This window comes from Ambystoma mexicanum, chromosome 10 (genome assembly GCF_040938575.1).
Source record: "Ambystoma mexicanum isolate Mex_15411 chromosome 10, UKY_AmexF1_1, whole genome shotgun sequence".
In the NCBI taxonomy this organism is placed as follows: domain Eukaryota; kingdom Metazoa; phylum Chordata; class Amphibia; order Caudata; family Ambystomatidae; genus Ambystoma; species Ambystoma mexicanum.
In genome coordinates, this window is record NC_090932.1 from 843,830,736 (window position 1) to 843,851,140 (window position 20,405).

General features: G+C 47.6%; 1 protein-coding gene across 1 annotated transcript in view; it reads right to left on the reverse strand.

Moving 5' to 3' along the window:
* ZBBX (zinc finger B-box domain containing) overlaps positions 1-20,405 on the reverse strand; it is a 1,294,113-nt gene that overhangs the window by 1,138,680 nt on the left and 135,028 nt on the right. The gene's annotated exons all lie outside the window — the stretch shown is intronic.

Sequence of the window (20,405 nt, forward strand, 5' to 3'; positions counted from 1 at the left end):
TGTCCACAACTACTGGGATATTGTTAAGGTGGATTTCTGAACTCTGACCTGGTGGGCAGAGGTTCAGAAGGCCAGCCTAGTTTCTTGGAACAGGGTAACCTCTGGACAAGCCAGACCAATCAAGGTAGCTATGGTCTGCGGTCAAGGCTATGTCTCAGGAGGGGTGAGGGTGGCTGAAGGACCTCAATGAGCACACAGAGCAAGGACACTTACAAATTACTCCCAGACAGGTGTATATATCAAAAATATAAACACATTTATTACAAGGCCTTTGTAACTCAACACACAGTCAAAGAATCACAGTAATACTATCAAACCAACACAACACTATCAATACAAGATATATACAAGACTATTGGGGTCTAAAGGGTTAAAGGCACGAAATATATTCACAAACTAGAGGAGAAGGAAAATAGGCAGTGCAGATAGTCTTTAGTCCCTTTCAACATCAAACACACACCTAACAAAGAGGCAGTCCAAGCCCTAAGAAGAGAGGAGCCTTATGCTCAATAGTTCATGCAATGCAGGCACACGCGGTTGTTCCAATGGGCAAAATGGGGTCTCCTCAAGGTGGGTGAGGTGATGAAGAATAGATTCCCACTATTCGAGGAGTGCCTCCACTTGAAGGCAGAGGTGATTCCAAGGTTCGGAATAGTTTGCTAGTTCGCACTACCAGTGGAAAGGAGAGGGACCCCCAGGGGCCACTCATGCATATTGATGGAGGCGCTAGGGGCCACCGGTTAGGGATGGGATTACTCACCGACCCCCGGCGCACTCTGGACCAAACTTTGCCAGTCGAGTCCACTTCGGTTGCAGTTTCAAATGCGGCAATATGACGGCTCTGCGGCTTTCAGTTCCGAAGATACAGTGATGATTCACAAATGGGACAGTGGCGATTTCTCCGCTCCTGATGGATGGATCAGGCCAGTTTCACTGCAGCAGGCTTCAGGGGCAAGAGGGGCACAAATACAGTGCACCTGCAAAGATTGTTGCCGCGGCTGGGCACATGGTAACCGCGTTTACTCTGGTCGTAGCGCACTCGTCTCACTTCAGACCTGGCAACGGCAAGTGTACCAATTTCGGTGTGAGGGTGCCGTGGATACAGAGCTAGGGGTATACCAAGTTTCGAGGGCCTCCTCGAAACGGCGGCAGAGACATATCAAAGGTCCTGCGTAAGCTGGGCAGCCCAGTGGTTGGCCCAGGGACACTTCTGAGAAGGCTTACTTGCAGGTTTTGTTGAAGGTGCCGATAATAGTTGGTCCCACTATTCTAATGGGTCAAAGCGTCTTCGCAGACCTTCTAGGTTGGCCAGATGCAGAGGGGTCCCACGGGACGACAGCGAGCTCAGGGTGCCAAACCTTCCAACGGTTCACCAGCGGCATCCTATCCTTCGTTCAGTGAGAACTCCAGCGATCGACATGGTATGGGTGTTTTCAGCCGCCTCTTATCCAAAGTTCCCTTTGCGCAAAAACAGAGAGGACCCAATGGGAGATCTGCTCACAAACACACACTCCATACGTGGACCAATCATGGGCCACGGTGGTCCGAGGCATTCACAGCACTCCAGACTCTCTGGCACCCCAGATGTGTATTAGGGACAGACACCACAGCCCACATCCTGGAAGCACACACACAAGGTATGCAGAAGCCCGAGAAAGCTTGGCGTTTCACAGGAAACTGTATGACCAAATAAAGACTGACCCGGGTCGGCTCGACCTGAGGAAGGCAAAGGGCTACTATGACATATAGGGCATATAGGGACTCATAATAGCCATGGATTTCCCTGTTGATACCCTGGTCCGTGGTCAACATACTCCGCGCCTGTCCCCTGATCCCGGTGATGTGCTGAATCCCTATTTCGCCCGAACCACCCTGGCTAGGAAGCGTCCTGGTCTATCAGCTTCCCCATACCTGCATGCTTGCACAGGTTTCACCATGCATCAGACCTCTTGGTCCACAAGGTCCGGAATTTTAGCAAGTTAACCTTAATCAGTCCCAACAATGCTCTATATTGTGTGGTTCCGTATTCATTCTCCTGTTGTCTTAAGCTTACTTCAACCTCATGAATTTCACACCTGACCTCCCTTAATATCTGTTGGGAAAGATTTCATTTTACATGTAATTTTCCCTCCAGTTGTACACCCTAAACTTTTTGCTGCTGTTTAAAACACTATGGACTGACGTTGCCAGAGAAGGACAGCCTTCAGCTGCACTCCGCTGGGCTTTTGCACACTTTTTATGAGGAAACTGACATGCCCGTAAGCCAGTCAGTACTGGGAGACTTTGTTTCCCTTAGTCCTTTTCCAATGTTGCAACTTTTTTGCAACATGTAACAAGTGCACAATGTACCTTACAGTACAGTGCACTTGGGTCTCCTAGTCATTTCCAAAGGCCCTACATACTCTTGTAGGACTTTTTAGGAGATGTGCAGATGCGTCATGAACAGGGCTGGTGGCAGCTTATCTATTCATGTACTTTCAAACCTTTCCTGCCATTTAAACCGTGATTACCACATTTGGCACAAATAGGTGGCCTGGCTCCAAAATGGCCATGCCACAAGGTTCTTTGTCCTGTCCTTTGGCCATCTTGCCCCTTTTCCTTCCCCAGGTCGAGCCGACCCAGGTCAGTCCTTATTTGGGAATGCATTATCCCACGAAACGCCAAGCTTTTGCTGCATGCCTTGTGTGTGTGCTTCCAGGATGTGGGCTGGACTGTCTAGATCCAATACAAATCCTGGGTGCCAGAGAGTCTGGTGTGCTGTGAATGACTGGGACCAACGTGGTCCGTGATTGGTCCACGTCTGGTATGCCTGTATGTTAGCATATCTCCCATTGGGTCCTCTTCGTTTTGACACAAAGGAGATTCTGGATAAGAGAAGGACCCAAACATCCACACCAGGTCAATCTCGAGTGATCACTGAACCTAGGATAGGATCCAAGTACCCTGAAACTAAGAAACTGAGGCAAGGAACCGCTTGTGACCCGCAAAAAGGTTTCTCACCTTGAGCCTGCTGGACCCCTCTGCCTCTGATCGAACTAGAAGGTCTGTGAAGACGCTTCGACCCATTAGAATAGTGGGATCAACTATTCTCGGCACCTCCATCAAACCCTGCAAGTAAGCCTTCTCAGTAGTGTCCCTGGGCCAACCAGTGGGATGACCACCTTGTGTAGGACCTTTGCTCTGACAAAGCCACAGTTTCAAGGAGACCCTTGAAACTTGGTACATCGCAAGCTCTGTGCTCACGCCACTCTCACACCAATTTTCGTACATTTGGCATTCCCAGGTCTGGAATAAAGAGAGCGCCCAAACCAGAGTACATGCGGTTACTGTGTCGCCTAGCCATGGTGACTAACTTCACAGGTGCCTTGCTGCTGTTCCCCTCCAAGCCCTGAAGCCTGCTACAGAGAAACTGGCCTGATCCATCCACCAGGAGCAGAGAAATCACCACTGTCCTGCCAGGGAATCATTGCTGTAACTTCGCTGCTGAAAGACGCAGAGCCGCACAACTGCCGCATTTGAACCTGCAACCAAAGTGGACTTGACTACCGAAGCTTGGTCCGGAGTGCACCGGGGGTTGGTGAGTACCTGAAACCCTTACCAGTGACCACTAGAGCATCCATCGAATTTAATGCACGAGTGTCCTCTGAGGGCCACTCTCCTTTTCACAGATAGCCTGTGCTATCGAATCTTTCCCAACTTCTGAAACCTGTTCTGCCCTTTTGGGGAGACTCTCTACGAATTGTGGGAACTTGTTCTTCATTGCCTTACCCACCTTCCTGAGCTGCTACAGACCATGTTTTCGCCCTTCTGCACTATTGCGTGCACCAGCATTTGAAAGTACATTGAGCACTAGGCTCCTCTCTTCGTAGGGACTGGACTGTCTCTCAGTTAGGGTTTAATTTATGAAGAACTGCCTACTGACTATTTGCACTGCTTGCTTCCTTCCCTTTTAGGTTGTGGACCCATTCTGTGCTTTTATCCCTTTAGGCCACTAATATATATATATATATATATATATATATATATATATATATATATATATATATATATATATATATATATATATATATATATATATAAATAAAATAGTGTTGTGTTGGGTTGATGTCTTGCTATTGATATTGATAGTAGCTGTATGTTGGATTTGAAAGGTCTTGAATAAATGTACTTATATTTTTAATATAGATACACCTGTCTGGGAGTGATTTGTAGTGTCCTTTACTCTGTGTGCTCATTTCAGTCTTTCAGTCTCACTCACACCTCCTAAGACCTAGTCTTGACCGCTGCCAATGCTACCTTGATTGGTCTGGATAGTCCAGAAGGTTACCCTGTTCCAAGAAACTAGGCTGGCCTTCTGAGCCTCTGCCCACCATGTCAGAGTTCAGAAATCCATTTTAACACAAGGCTATCGTAATGGTGCTGCTGAAACCAAACAGAATGCCACAGGACATGGCCTCGTATAGCCACTGTCATTGATCAATACAGATGCAAAGATCATTGTGAAAGTGTTGGCCACTAGGCTACTGCCGTACCTGTCAATGCTAGTGCACCCAGATCAGTCGGGATTTATTCAGAAGTTTTAACTGTCCTTAACCTCTGGAGACTCTTGTGAATTATATCACAGATTAATCTGCGGGCCAGAGAAGTTGCAGCTTCCCTGGACACAGAAAAGGCCTTTGACTCTGTATTGTGCACATTTCTATTAGGGGTCCTAAACACATGGCGTTAGGTGAATAGTTTATCAGCTATGTTCGGCTTCTGTACAGTGACCCAGTGGCTAGGGTCCGCACCAACAACAGATTGTCAATGACTTTCCGGCTGGGGCGTGGGACGCGACAGGGGTGTCCTCTATCAGCATTGTTGTTCGCCTTAACGATGGAAAGCAAAAAATGAGTGGGCACCACGTTGAGTGAAATTTTTAAAGAGTCTGGAAAAGTTTAGTCAATTTACACTTTTGTAAACAATCTTGATGGGAGCTGACCGCGAAGAGTCTGGAGACACCCTAACTCTAAAAATATGCAAAGCAGAAGGCTAGGTAGTAAGCCAAGCCACGCAGTCGCTCTCCTTTTGGTCCCAGTGGGGATAAGAAATTTCAAAATACTTTCAAAACACTAATTGTTAAGTTGTAGATTATTCACAATTAGATGTGACGAACTTGAATGAAGTTTCTGTGAATCTTCACGAATGACACTGTTCTCAGTTTCATAATAACCAATTTATATCAAAAAGGTGAATTCTTTCAAAAAGAAGGTCACTAATAGCTTCTTAGTGAGGAAGCAGATATGTCACAGCATCCAAAAATATTGACTTAATTTGCACTGCTTGCTTCCTTCCCTTTTAGGTTGCGGCTTGGCAACATCTGTGGGTCTATTGTCTCTTCTACTTTTCGACACGAGAGTAAGATTAGTCCTTTGTTTTGGCATGCACTCGGCATGCACCCAGCTCCTTTGTATATTCAGCTCTTTTATATATGCTGATCTGGATATCTTTGCCCCACATTCTGATCTATACATCTTTGCCCCACAGACTTTGCCAAGCCGCAATGCACCACCAGTTATAGGTGGACTTATCAGCTATCTTGATTTTTAATCACACACAGGATCCCTCGTGCTTACATATCATTCAGGTAACTCTCACCAACAGATTTCACTCTTTCCACGTTATATTTTGCTCATATTTCTTTCATCTCACTAATTTGACCTTTCTTTACTATTCTGTCTTTTTGCTATCCTCACATGACTGCAACTGAAACAACTGGTGATTGGTATGTTTTGTTATGCTTACTTTTGCACAAATTGCATTATTATTCACAAATTGCATGTTTGTATATGTATTTTTGATGAATTGTCCGAATGCAGTATTTGACTCGCCCTGATGGAGATTTTCTCCGAAATGCATTGGCAAATTAAGTCAATATTTTTGGATGCTGTGACATATCCGCTTCCTCACTAAGAAGCTATTAGTGACCTTCTTTTTGAAAAAGTTCACCTTTTTCATATAAATTGTTTATTATGAAACTAAGAACAGTGTCATTCGTGATGATACACAGAAACTTCATTCAAGTTCGTCATATCTAATTGTGAATAATCTACTACTTAACAATTAGTTTTTTGAAAGTATTTTGAAATTTCTTATCCCCACTAGGACCAAAAGGAGAGAGACTGCGTGGCTCGGCTTACTACCTAGACTTCTGCTTCGCCTTAACGGTGGAGCCACTAGCAAGCCTGATGCGCGAGCGTCATGGCCACCTGGGTATCCGAATAGCAGGTCTGCCACAAATCATATTGTTGTACGCCGATGATATCTTACTATATATCCGGTATTCGGAGTAGAATATGAGACCAATACTGAAGGAGGTCCGTAAATGTACACACTACTCTGGCTATAAAATAAATGAGGCCAAATCGAAGTTGTTCCCGTTGACAGACAGCACGCCGTAGCCAACCGACTTTTCCGGTGGGTCCCTAATGAGTTTAAATACCTTGGCGTGATAGTACCTCGATTACACTGTTCCCTATATGCTGATAACCATGAGGTTTATCTGGATGCCTTAGCCACTAAACTACAATTTTGGGCCTGATCGCCAATATCATTGTACGAGAGGCTGTCATTACTTAAGATGGAAGTAGTCCCTAAACTACTGTATTACTTTAGCAACATCCCAATAGGGCCCTGTTCTTTACTAAATTGCGATCCCTGGCTATTGACTATGTGTGGGGGAAGAGGGTGGCCCGGATGAGCTGGGAGGGGTTAGTGGAATCATATAATAAAGGCGGCCTAGCGGCGTCCGACTTCAAGTTTTATTACATTGTAGAGCATGCGCATTCCGCCGGACACTGGCATGTCACATCCCCTAGACCGATGCATTGTGCTCTGGAAATGTACAGTGCAGCGCCGGCAAATCTGCGTTCAGTTATTCTTGGCGACCGACACACGGACTCCTGTACCTTCGACCCGGTCTATACGACACTGAACGCATGGTCAAGGTTATTTAAGACGTTAGGCGTTACTATCCCGTACTGCAGAGCGATACCATTATGGAAATCCCCGGGACTCCCTCCGACATTTGACATCGACATTCAAAGGTCATGGGATGACGATTAGTGCTTGGTCCTGCGAGATGTATACCCAGAAGGGCAGTTTGTGACGCAAGAGGAGGATAAAGGAAAGTTAGGAGATGGTCCCATCAAAACAATACAATACTACAGGTTAAGGGCTGCGGTCCGCCAGCAATGGTCGTCATTCCCGTTGGAGCCAGACACAAACAAATGCTTGGAGACAGTGGTATCCATTGGAGATGGCAGGCGATTGGTTTCTAGGTTATACCATTAATGACAAGAAGGGCAGCCTACACAAAACGGGGCACAGCAGAAGTGCGAGGCAGATCTAAACATGGAAATACAGGACGACCAGTGGCAGAGATGGTATCAGTTGACAAGGGATGTGTCGCTTAATGTGAGGTTCCGCCTGATACAATTTAAGGCCTTGAACCAACTCCACTGCACACCAATGCGTATTTCCAAATTTGTCCTGAACATTAGTGATGAATGTAAAAAGTGCGCGACGGAGCAGACGGACCCATTTCATATGTACTGGGGCTGCCCACAGACCACACAGTTCTGGCAGGAAGTGGCTGATGTACTGTTCCACATAGCACAGATACCCCTGTGCTTTCTCCTCCTAAATACCTCCTTGGGGATATTGGGAAGGTACCTGTGCTGAAAAGTAGATTTTTCAATCCGAGTTGTGTAACTGCCAAAAAATGTATATTGAAATATTGGAAATCCAAGACAGCCCCTACTGGGGCAGAATGGCTATAGGCACTAACGTTTGTCAATGACAGGGAGGAGGGATATACTGCAACAGTTGCATCGAGGTGTAGGCCTAAGGACATATCTTGCACGTATAAAGAGTGGGGCAGAGGACGATGAAGCAGTGGGACACTAATGTGCTATGATGTTCATGTGAATAAGCCATTCAGATTAGAAATGTTAAGTTAAGCATAGATACCCATGCCAACCTCATATGTGATATATCAAGACTGTGGTGGGTTGATCTACTGTGCTCTGTAACATGTCTGCCAACTGCTAAATAACGTTTTTTTAAAAGAAATCAAATACCTGAAGGCACATTTGGTTAAGATGTGTTATTACACCAGAAGCTGCTTTATTTCTGCAATCAGCCCGCAGTTTTCCCGAGAAAGATGTTTTGGGAAGCAGAAATTAGTTTACGTTACCTAAATATGACAATAAATTAGACAACACAAAATGTGCTTAGCGTCATGGTACTGGCATATGGGCATCGATCCACAAATGGCAAAAGTGTGCCAAGCCCACATATACTGCCTATACAAATAGTTGTTTTCTCATATAGTTGCCTATCATATAAACTTTAGGAGCCAAAATTGAAAATACGAAACAAAGAAAATTCTGCACCTGAGCTTCGCTATATAGGATTGCAAAGAACACCAAGTTTACAATTAAATATCCCAGGTCATATTTAGTCCAAAATGAGATTGATAAATGACAGATTGGTGGACTTTGTAAGCAGAATACATACCGCTGAGGACATAGAAGGGGGCTCAACCCAGATAGATTCAAGTCAAAGATTCACAAAAGATCCTTTGTTAAGTAGGAGGGACGGTAGACGCAATGAACCCAGAAAAAACAAAAAAGTGATGGGTGGAAGATTTCAAATTAATCTGAACCATTGGCCCATGTGCATCATTGCAAAAAATGTGAAACCTTCCATCCATCACTTTTTTTTATTTTAGTTTGTCTCCCTATATGAGAGAAGGTACGCCCAAACGTGGGTCGTTTATTCTCTGCACCATAGGGAACTAAGCTGCACCTCACTGAGGAGGCCCAACAAGGCTGATGTCTGGGCGAGCTTGTATTTCCATGCAGAGGGGGCCTGGCCTATCAGTTTGGGCAGGGCTGCTCCCATTGGTGGCAGTACCTGACAGATTTGCATATGGCTGGACCCTTTTTGCAATGGCGCAGACGGGCTAAAAATGGTGGTGTGGAAGTTTGCCCAGAGCAATGCCAGTGGTTCAGATTCATTCAAAACCTCCACGCATCCATTTTTTGGTTTTAGTTTATCTCCCTATGTGAGAGGGTATGCCCAGACATGGGTCCCTTGCTCACTGTGCCATAGGGAACCAAGCTGCACCTCACTGAGGAGGCCCAACAAGGCCGGAACATGTATGGGCTTGCTTGTGTTTCCGTTCAGAGGGGACCTGGCCTAGCAGTTTGGTTACGGTTGCTCCCAAAGGTGGCAGTACCTGACTGATTTGCATATGGCTGCACCCTTTTTGGAATGGCACAGGCGGGCTAAAAAACAGTGGTGATGAAGGTTGCCCAGACCCTTCATGCACATCTAAGTGTTTGCGCACATTCTCAACACCTGGTGCCTACCTTGGAGGGGGCAGATGGCAAGTCCGTCAGACACACAGGTGTAGGGATTGCAACTGCAGTGATGGAGATTAAATGGGCATTCACAGCAGGAGCAGGTTTTCACATCCAACACAGTTTAAAAGGTAACATTTAACAAATAATAGAAGCCATTATGCCAAGTCTGAAGATTTCTATGAGGTGCACAGTAATGTTCGCCAAGGACTGTTAAGACATCATGCAGTATTTTGCTTTACCCTGTATCGGACACATCACAATGGAGATCTTGCAAAGAGGCTGCATATCTATTGACAAATGATGTCTTGCTTTGATCTCCAGCAGTCACACCTGCACTGCACTCCTTAGTCAGACACAGTAGGTGTACTGCTTCACTACACTGAATCTGAGGCTAGGCCGTGTATTTCTTTATTGGTAATTTGTAAGTTGTAACTGCAACAAACTCTTTTGTGACGCCCCATGGAAAAAACGAAAGGAGATCATCTTTTGCTGTACTTGTATATTCAGGTTTAGTAGGTGCAAGGAAGTGACAGGGGTGAAGAGCTTAATATACAAGTATAACAATGAGATTATTTCTAAAAATAACTTTCTTTGACGCCAAGCTGTTTGCTAAGTACTTCCGGTAGAAAGTGTGGGTGGTGTGGCGCTGCCCGATGACGGCCATTTTGTTTATCAGGCCGTGGAACTTCACGAAGCTCCGGTTTGAGCTCTGAAGTGAATCCAGACCTCATTTTTGGAACTTCTATCAGCAGGCAGCTATACCTGCATACACATGTGCCCAATTTGTGATTTTTTCATTTTCTTGGGTCTCCTACGTCGAGTGCAAGCAAGGAGGAGGGCTAACATGGCTGGGCCTGCATAGCCCATTATTCTTCTTGCCTCAATTTTTGGAGCAGTCGAGGGCTGGAGCCTTCTTCATCCTCCTCATCATCACAAAGGTGTGCTGCAGTGACTAATATTTCTTCATCAGGCTGGAACCATCTTCATCCTCTTCATCATCACAGAGGTGTGTTAGTGACTTTTCAGTGTGGCTGCTGGTGGCCCTACTGTTTTTCATCCTCTTCATCACAGAGGTGTGTTGCAGTGACTGTTTTCCTCCCTGGAGGTGGTTTGAGTCTGAGTTGCGGCCCCCATCTCCCACACTGGGGGTGCCTGTGCGCTCAAGCTCATGAGTGACACTGAGGATCAAGACGGTGCACCAGCAGCAGCAGGTGCAGCAGCCTCTAGGTGGGCAGGCAGGTCCTCCAGGTCCGCTACCTCCTGTGCAGACGGAGGTGGTACCCGTTCTCCAATAGATTCCTCCAGCTATGGCCCAGCCTTGTGCACAGGCGGTCCTGCAGCCAATTCCGGAGTTTGATGTTTCAGGCCCACCTTCCAGCTTGGGGCCCAGATGGAAGAGGTGGGTCGACCGCCTAGAGATGTACTTTCGAGCCACTCAAGTGGCTGATGAGGACTCCAGACTGGCGACCATGTTATATTCAGCAAGGCCCTCAGTTCTGGAAATTTTTGAATCACTTCCGCTGGGGGATGGGTCCTACGGTCAGGCGAAGGCCGCCCTTCAAGCTCATTTTCTACCTCTAGCTAACACGGACTATGAGTGCTTCGTGATGCTATCCGCCAAATAGAAAGAGGACGAGACTCTGGACACTTTCTATGGACACCTGAGGCGCCTGTCATTGGCTTGTGCGTGGGGTGATGCTGAAGATATGATCAGGACCATGCTCATACAGGCGTGTTCTTCAGGAAAGTTCAGGCAACAAGGTCTATGGGAGCCCCCTATCATACTCCCACGCATCCTTGAACTGGGGAGGTGCCATGAGGTGTCCGAGGCGAGGGCAGTGAGAATGGAGGCTGGGTCGCGCTCCATCAAAACCGATGAGGTTTGTGCGATGTGGCACGGTGGCAGGGGCACCAGAAGACCTGGTGGTGGCCCCGAGACAGAGCTCGGAGGGCAGGTGAGCATTGCCAGAAGTGTGGCTACGACCTGCCCCACCCAACGGAATGCCCTGCGGCCGGAAAGACTGGACGGTGTGGGCAAGACCATTTCTCAAGAGTGTGCAAGGCGGCGATGCCTGTGCTGGTGCCGCGAGGCCCCGCCCGGCCCATTTTCATTCGCCAGGGTCGACCGCCCAACGTCGCTCAAGTGGACCAGGGCGAAGAGGATGTCCAGGCAGAGGGGGCTGACGAAGATGAGGAAGAGAACATTTTCTTTGTCTCAAGTGTGGAGGTCCTGAAAGGAAAGAACAGGAGACAGCCAAGATGTGTGGTGGAGGTAAACCATTCTCCAGTCCCGGTCCTGGTAGACACGGGGGCGTCTGTCAATGTGATGGCCCGTGGACACTATGACACCATGAACCAGCCTCCCAAATTGGTCGCACCCAAGGCCCGCATCTTCGCGTTTGGTGGCATAGACCCTATCCCATTAGACGGCGTCTTCGTGGCGAAGGTGGAGCATGATGGATCCCAAATAACTGCACGGTTCTATGTGACACCAGTGAGCAACAATACCTTGCTGAGCTGTGCAGCGGCAGAGGCCCTTGGCATTGTCAGCTTTGCGTACTCCGTCTATCTAGAAGACATCAATGACTTGCTGGAGAAATATGCCGCACTATTCAAAGGGATTGGACAGATGGCTGGCGATCCAGTGAGGTTGCACATTGACGAATCCGTGCAGCCCATCGCCCTGAAACATCGCAGGGTACCGTTTCACCTTTGTGAACATGTCGACAAGGAGCTGGACCACTTGGTCAATCTCAACATCATAGAGAAGGTGGAGGGTCCGACTCACTGGGTATCCCCAATCGTGGTGGCACGAAAACCCAAACAACCTGATGCCGTCCGGATCTGTGTGGACATGAGGTTGCCGAACAAAGCAATCAAAACAGAAAGACACCTCACCCCGACAATAGAGGACATCATTGCCGAGGTACAAGGCGCTTGCTTCTTCTCGAAGTTGGACCTCCGAGCGGGTTATCACCAAGTCGTCCTCCACTCTGAGTCGAGGTATATTACTACCTTTACCACCCACCGAGGTCTATACCGTTACAAGAGACTGAGTTTCGGGGTGTCCTCGGTGGCAGAGGTGTTTCAAAACATCATCAGGGGCGCCCTAGCAGACCTGGAGGGCGTCCTGAATATCAGCGATGACATCCTGGTGTTTGCCAGAACGGAGGTAGACCACCTGAGACGCCTGGCAAAGACGTTTGAGAGACTGCAGTCCCTGGGCCTCACCCGCCACAAGGAGAAGTGTGAATTTCTGCGACCATCAATAGAATTCTTTGGCTTCGTGTTTAAGGAGGGGGAGGGGTGTCACGTGATCCTAAGAAGGTCCAGGACATCAGAAAGGCGCAGCCTCCAGAATCCGTGTCGGATGTGCAGAGTTTCCTGGGCATAGTTACTTACTGTGGACGATTCATCCAGAATCTTGCCACTGCTCAGGGCGCTGAAAAGAAAAGACACCATCTGGAACTGGGGCCCGCTTGAACAAGCGGCCTTTGACAACATCAGGGGCGCCCTGGCAGCAGAGGACACCATGGCCTTCTTTGATCCTGTGTTACCATCGGAGATCATTGTTGACGCCAGTCCGTTTGGCTTGGGCGCCGTGCTGACACAGATTGACCATGATGGGGGTGTCCGCCCGGTGGCCTACGCCAGCAAGGCGCTATCGGAGGCGCAGCAATGATACTTGCAGATTGAGCGCGAGGCGCTGGCCGTAGTCTGGGGCTGCAGGCACTTCCGGCTCTACGTTCTTGGACGCCCGGTGACGGTGGTGACGGACCACAAACCGTTGATTCCCATCCTGGCGGGGTCATCCTCCAAGCTGCCAGCACGAATTGAGAGATGGATGCTCGTCCTCTTGGAATATGGAGTCACCCTGGTGTATCGGCCGGGGGCGAACAATGCGGCAGACTATCTCTCTAGACACCCGGGGGCGCCTGGGGCAGAGGACTATGACACCTGTGCGGACGAGGCCGAAGAGCATGTCGGGTGGTGGTGGAGGTGGCGTGCCCTTAAAGGAACTTGAGACAGCTGCAGCAGATGACGAGTGTTTCAGGATACTAAGGCAATCCATGCAGCAGGGATCCTGGAAGTCGGTGCTGGAGGCCGTACCGGGGGGCACCCAGGAGGCCAGAACTGGACTGGAGCAGTTATGGAAGGTCCGGGAGGAGCTGTCGTTCTCAACATCTGGCCTTCTACTCCGGGGAGATCAAATTGTGGTGCCCCAGTCAAAGGTGGGGGATGTGATTGCCCTTGCACACCGTGGTCACCAGGGCGCTGCCAAGACCAAAGCACGCTTAAGGCTGAAAGTGTGGTTCCCGGAATTGGAGCGGAAGGTGGACGATTTCGTGGGAGCCTGTGTTTGGTGTCAGGTGGCGTCACCCCTTCAGCGTGAACCTGTCAGAGGCGATGCCTCGAGGGATGCACCCCTGGGAAGTCGTTCATGCAGACTTTGGCTCCACCACGATGGGCACCTACTTCCTTGTGCTGGTTGATGAATACTTGAGGTACCCCGAGGTGGAGTTCGTAGAGTCAGTGGCATTTGAGCATGTCGTGGTGGCCGTGGAAAAGGTGTTTGCGGCCCATGGTTTCACACATACAGTGTGCTCAGACAACGGGGCGCCGTTCCAGAGTGAACGGTTCGCCGAACTGATGGAGAGCTATGGGGTGGTGCACAGGAAGATCTCTCCTCTCTGGCCAAGGGCAAATGGTGAAGCAGAACGGATGATGAGAACCTTAAATAAGACATTTCGGATCACCCAGGGCCAAGGACAGTCCCTCCAAAGAGCCCTCTATCAGTTCTTGAGGGTGTACCGTACCACAGCGAATGCATCCACTGGAGTGGCCCCGGCAGAGGCGTTGTTCAAACAGTGTCCTCGGGGGCTGTTACCTGAGGTGGGAGAGAAAGAACCGGGGGTGATTGACAATCAACAGGTCGAGGCTGACCGGCGAATAAAGATTGAACAAGAGAACCTTCGGAGGGGGCTTCGCCCACAGCGGCTGGAACCGGGTGATGAGGTCCTCATTCGAAATAGACATCCCCATGGGAAGCTCTCCCTATTGTACGAGCCGGAGCCGTTGGACGTTGTTGCAGTCAAGGGATCCATGGTGACTACATCGGATGGCCGGTCGGAGGTAACACGCAACGTGAGTTTCTTTAAGAAGTTGCGGGATCCCAGGACTGATCCACCCCCTGATCCGGACTTGGAGGTCGTCCCTGAGGACGAAGGAGAATCACCATGTCTGCCCAAGTCCCCGGTCGGGGGAATGCCTGTGGACCGATCACCCGTGCCGGAGGCGAGTAGGAGGTACTCCCAGAGGACTGGGCGAGGGAAACCTGCTCACCTCAGCGAATACGTTCTGGGACAGGTGTCTGATCACCCTGACAATGGGAACGGTTAAGTAAGGGGACCCGGGTGGATGTTAATAAAGGGGTTTTCAGAACGGGACATGTGAAATGTTATAGACATATAGTGTTTTGATTTGCAGTGTATAGTTTTTCAATGTTTGTTGTTTGTCCTCCCGAAAAAGGAAGAGTGTGGCTCTGCCCGATGACGGGGCGCGCACGCGGCGGCGTGACATTGCACGCCGCCGCGTGCAGCATAAATAAATGGGGCATTTCCCAGCCGCGCAGAGCGACCGGGAAGCCCGAACCAAAAGGACGTGTAAGACTGAGTCCTTGGGGGTTCCAGGGCTTGCGGACAGCGCTGGGAGGGCGCCAGTAACCCCCAACAGGTGGTGGCTGGGGTTCAAAGAAATTCATAATTTAGTGCCATTCTACAGGACTCACAGGGTCTGTAAGTGCAAGAAGGTAGTAAGAGCTGTGCTGTATGGTGACAGGTGGTGGCCTGGTGATGAGGGAGCCTGGAAAGAGGCAATCGCAGAACAGTGTGTCTGACAGGATGCTTGGTAGAGATCAAGGTCAGTCTGGAATCACCTTATAGTGAGGTGGCGGGAAAGGGAGTCTTCCCTGGTTGGCACATTTTGGGGTCATTTTAATTCCGCTGGGCTATTTGCGGTTCCAAGCTAGATGATACCGCCTGATATTCTGGTAGAGGTATTTCAGTCCATACTTTTCTGACACCACGTTGGACATACATAATGGCTTTAAGATGATGCACGGCTTGATGGGGAGCCAGTGAGGCGATTGCAGTGCTGACTTACCTGGTCCCTAGGTTTAAAGCCAAAGATTACCCTACTTGCCTTGTTCAGGATGAGTTGAATGAGGTGGATCTTCATTTTGAGGACACCCAAGAAGAGGCTATTCCAGTAACCAAGGCACCCTAAGACCATGGAGGAAGCCCAGGACCATGGGCCTAGCGATTCCAGGTTTTTGGGGCATGTTTACATATAGTATTACGAGTTTCAGATGTTTTTATCTAACAGTGGGATTTTTTGGTGAAGTCCTGTACATGTTGAAGGAAGGTAGTCTTTCAAGAAGATGGGGGGGGTCATACCGCCCACCCCTCCAGGACTATCTGAAATGTTGTCAGGCGTAGTATGATAGTCACTTGTTTGTTCCTCCCCTCCCTTTCTGCAACCCTCACATTTTGTATGTTTCCATTTTCTTCCCACTCTCCCCCTCCCTTCCTTATCTATGCCTTAGCTCTTGCTCTATCTGAAATGTCGTGAGGCCGAGTACGATAGTTAATTTCACATCCTTACTGTTCAGGGCCAGTAAGAATGTCATTGTATTTTCCCTTGTTCCCTCCTCCCTTGCTTGAAGGGTTTTGAAACACATTGTGTATAGGAGCTATATATAAAAACTATCATATCATATCCATAGACCAGACAAAATGGAGGCAAGCAACCATTTCTATGCCCAGAAAGGGGATTTCGGATTCAGAAGGACTTAGGTAGCTATTATTTGATCAAACATCCAGGCCTGGATGGGGGAGAGGCAGGCAGAGAAAATGTCAAAAGGAGCTGTTGTCGGGGTGATGAGACTGGTAACATGGTTCACATAGATATTGAATAGCCAGGGTGACAGAAGTCAGTCTTGGGGCACCCTGTAGGTGTTGGGAAGGTTATGTAAACAAAGATGCCTGATAGAAATAAGGGATATGATGTTCTGCAGGAAGGAGTAGGTTGCTGACTTGTAACTCCAGTTCTGCAGCATTGGTATCTTTCATAGATTCCCCGTCAGGCTGGGTATCCTTGGTTACACCTTTCCTATCTTACTGAGCGGAAATAACAGGTGTGTTTTGTAGCTTATTCTCCTCTTTATGGATGGGTGCTTTACGGGTGCTTTTGGTCATGGCCAATGGGACGTTGAGTATCCGGCCCCTCCCGTGAAGACCCTCTTCAGATTCTAACCAGTCTGTTCTGACTAGTTGTATACCTGTTGGGAATCGCTCTAGCTAGTCTACGGCTCTCATGACAGGAGCCTGGAGGTTGCCATCAAGATGGCATCAGAGGGAGCTGCGCGTCACTACGCACCGTTCCCATAGGCTCATTGACCGGCACTGTTAGTCGAGTGAGGCGTGATGACCTCATCACGTTCTGTGGAGACGTCGAGTTCCCGGAAGTCCGTGTTTCCCATCCATAAAGCATTGGGAGATCTGTGACTCACTGGTTCTCACCGTTTCGACAGAGGAGTGCCTTTCTGCTGCTTTTCTTCGTTTTCCTGGATTGGAATGACCCTGCTGCTTGCTTTTTGGATTTTCTTCCGGTCTTCCCTTGGCTTTTGGCGTACTGAATTTTGCCCTTTGGAACTGGACTCTGGATTGCTTCTGCTTGGATCTGCATTTGTCGTTTTAGGATTTATTCATTTGGCTTGATGAAATTGGACTCTGGATTGCTGCTGCCTGGATCTGCATTTAGATTTTCCTTTGGATTTGGTGTTTTGGGTTTTTTCTGGCTCTGGACTAGATATCCCTTAGCAGGACTTCTAGGTAGTTGCGCCCTCGTGCCGCCCGGGGTAGTTAATGTTGATTCTTTTTTTAAACCATTATTTAAAGAAGCGTGTTTGACATTACAACAAGAGTAGTATGATCAGCAACCAATACAGTGAGTTGTATCTTATTACCATAATAATACAGTCAGTATTGTACGCAAGTGGGGGTACACAACATCACAACACACCGGCGGGAGGAACAGTGGGTGGAGTTGTTTACAGTATCAACATTTAGCCTCATATTTCGACAGATGAATCTTCTGAGCTGTCAGAACACATTTGGGTAGACACATGATAACGGTGATATGGGGACCATATGTCTATTGGTCGAGAGTTCATAGGCTGCAGAGCAGACCAGTGTTCATTCATGACTGACGCCCACATAACTCTTTTGAGCCATTGGGAAACAGCTGGCCAGGCTTGGCAAAGCCATAACAGCAGGATACATCAGAGTCAATGACTATTTTCATCACTGTTGTGCTATGATCAGTTGCCTGGTCTATGGACTTCCTGCAGGGTAGGTGCACCTTAGGTTTACAGCATACCTGCCCTTGATTTAGGTAAGAGAGAGAACCGGGGGAGGCTAAATCTGGGGTATTAATCCTGGTCAATTGTTCATCTGCTGGTTGTTATTTTCTTTCCTACAACAGCTTCCACAGGCTTCCTGGGGTACCTGTCCTTTTTGCTTAATCCCTCGATAACCAACTGTTTATATTTTTGCTTGTGGTGGTTTTAAGGGGAAAATTCCCTGCAGATGGGTCTTCACTACTGCTAAAGATCACATTCCAGACAGAGATCTTTGACAGATTGAGAAGCCTAAATGTAAGGGTATAGTAGTCCCTGTGGCGGCCTTGCTGCTGGCCATTGCTGGTTTGCGGACTGACATGAATGCTGCCCATGCTACCCTCCACCATAGGACAGACGCCATACAAGCGTTGCACATCCTTTGCCCACAGACCAGGAATTTGATGATGCTGCAGCAGCACCTCTGGAGCCTCCCAACGCTGGTCCTTCCTCAGGAGTGGTACCCATGGTCATGCCTGCCCCATTCCCCTTGGCTCCTCCCAAAAAGTTTCTAGGGGACCCAAAACTATATCATACCTTCATCAATAGTGCAAGTTGCACTTCTTGTCAGCCAGAACAAGTGTGGAAATTGATCTGTGTGCTCACTTACTCGCAATATGAAAACAGTGCACCTTTATGGTCTGGTATGGTGATACAAAGAATTGTATAATTGTAAAACCAAATGGGTAATTTATGCTATCAGATGCCCATGTAATTTGCTGTTTATGAGCAAAACAAAAAGAGAGGTTCACCAAAGAATCTGTGAACACAGATCATGTCTAAAGGACAGTGTCCCTGAGAAACCAATGGTGGAACACTTCCAGGCAAAACAAGTTTGATGAATTTGTGTGGTTTGTAGTTCAAACAATACAAACAATACCGGCTCTGTCACATGGTGGTGATCTGGATATCCACCTACGAAGACTAGAACAACACTGGATTCAACGTCTTAACACAGTTGAAAAAAGCCTGAAGACATGCATCAAATGGAGCCTGTTTCTGCATTAATTAAATAAAGGGTGTGCAAAAAGAAGCATAAACTACAAGCATGTTGAACCACCCTATTACTGATGAAGACTTAGGTGCATGTATCTTCGTACATGCACCGTTTAGGATTGACATATACTGTGTAACGATCCGATGAGCAATTCTTTTAGTGAACTAGACACCACCTGCCCCTACATCAAAGGGGGCGGCAACCCAATAACAACAATGGCAGACAAAAAGCCTTCTTGTATACATACTAAGTTTGACTGAACAATGAAGATTAAAAACATATGAGTATGGTTGCCCTAGGAATGACAACGCGAGGTATATAGTGTTTAAGCATTCTGAAATGCAACCCTAAGAAACATGTATGATTCAAAGGAAGTGCATGTATGATTGAATGATGTACTGAAATTGTCAATAGAAAAGTAAGAATATGTTACTCAATGGCGTATATGTTTGACCTAAAGAACACATTTTGTGATCTCAAAGAAAACAAAAACTGTAAAGCATGTGTTCTGAAAAATCAAGCAACCATGAAAAAAAGTGTACATTTAAAAAAAAAATCCATAATTAAACTACATATTGTAATTATGAATAGACGACATTAATACCCCCCCACCCACAGTTTTTCTTCTTTTTTCAATAAAATTGGTTAATGAGAACCTAACACGTAACTAAGTACACATCACATTTAATTAAATAATGTATAGATTAATATTAATACGATTTGTGACCAAGACTGGTTGGCTTACTAGGTGATCAGGGGGGAAAATCAGCCCTAATCCAAAAAGCAATGTAATCCCCAGTATGCAGTGTAAGTCAGCCATATGATGTAGAAAGCATAAGATGGCCGCCACTTTTACCAATGTTTCCTCTATGCATTGGTTAGTCAGCGTGAGAAAGAAAGGACTATGCGCGGTCGTCATGACTACCCTCATGTTATAGATTGACCGATACCGGAGCGCAGCATGAGACTGTGTCAGCGGGTAATAAAATTTGGTGCAGAGCATCTTTGAAGTACCGTTGCGTGGATATTCCCTTAATGTTTTTATCCGTGAATAGAATGTTGGGTGTTGAGCACGTTTTGCTGAGAAACGGCAGCATGCTACATGCACTGAAGTATCCGACAATGTGCATACAATGGGAGCAGTAATCCGACATAATACAGGATGCATTGTATATTTAATATATAAATGGAGCAGGGCCCATAACTTTGCACTAGGGTGGGTTCTGCAGCTTTTACACAGATATACATCAAACAGCACAACAAGGATGGTAGAGACTCCAGAAGCTTGGGCATGTGCTAACTTAGCCCCCCATTAACGCGTACAGCTACAATGTTAGGCGGGCAGGTGTTTATGCAGGCGCTGGGTATATGTGAACAGAGTTGTGGAACCTTACTCGATGATGGTCCAGTCTAACTACATTGGTTGGCTTTAAATGTGGTAAATTTGGTTGTCACAACCAGTGAATCGGTGCAGAGCATGGATTAGCGTATATGGGTAAATGATACCTCTTTCGCCACAGGAGTAAGGTAGGATTGTCAG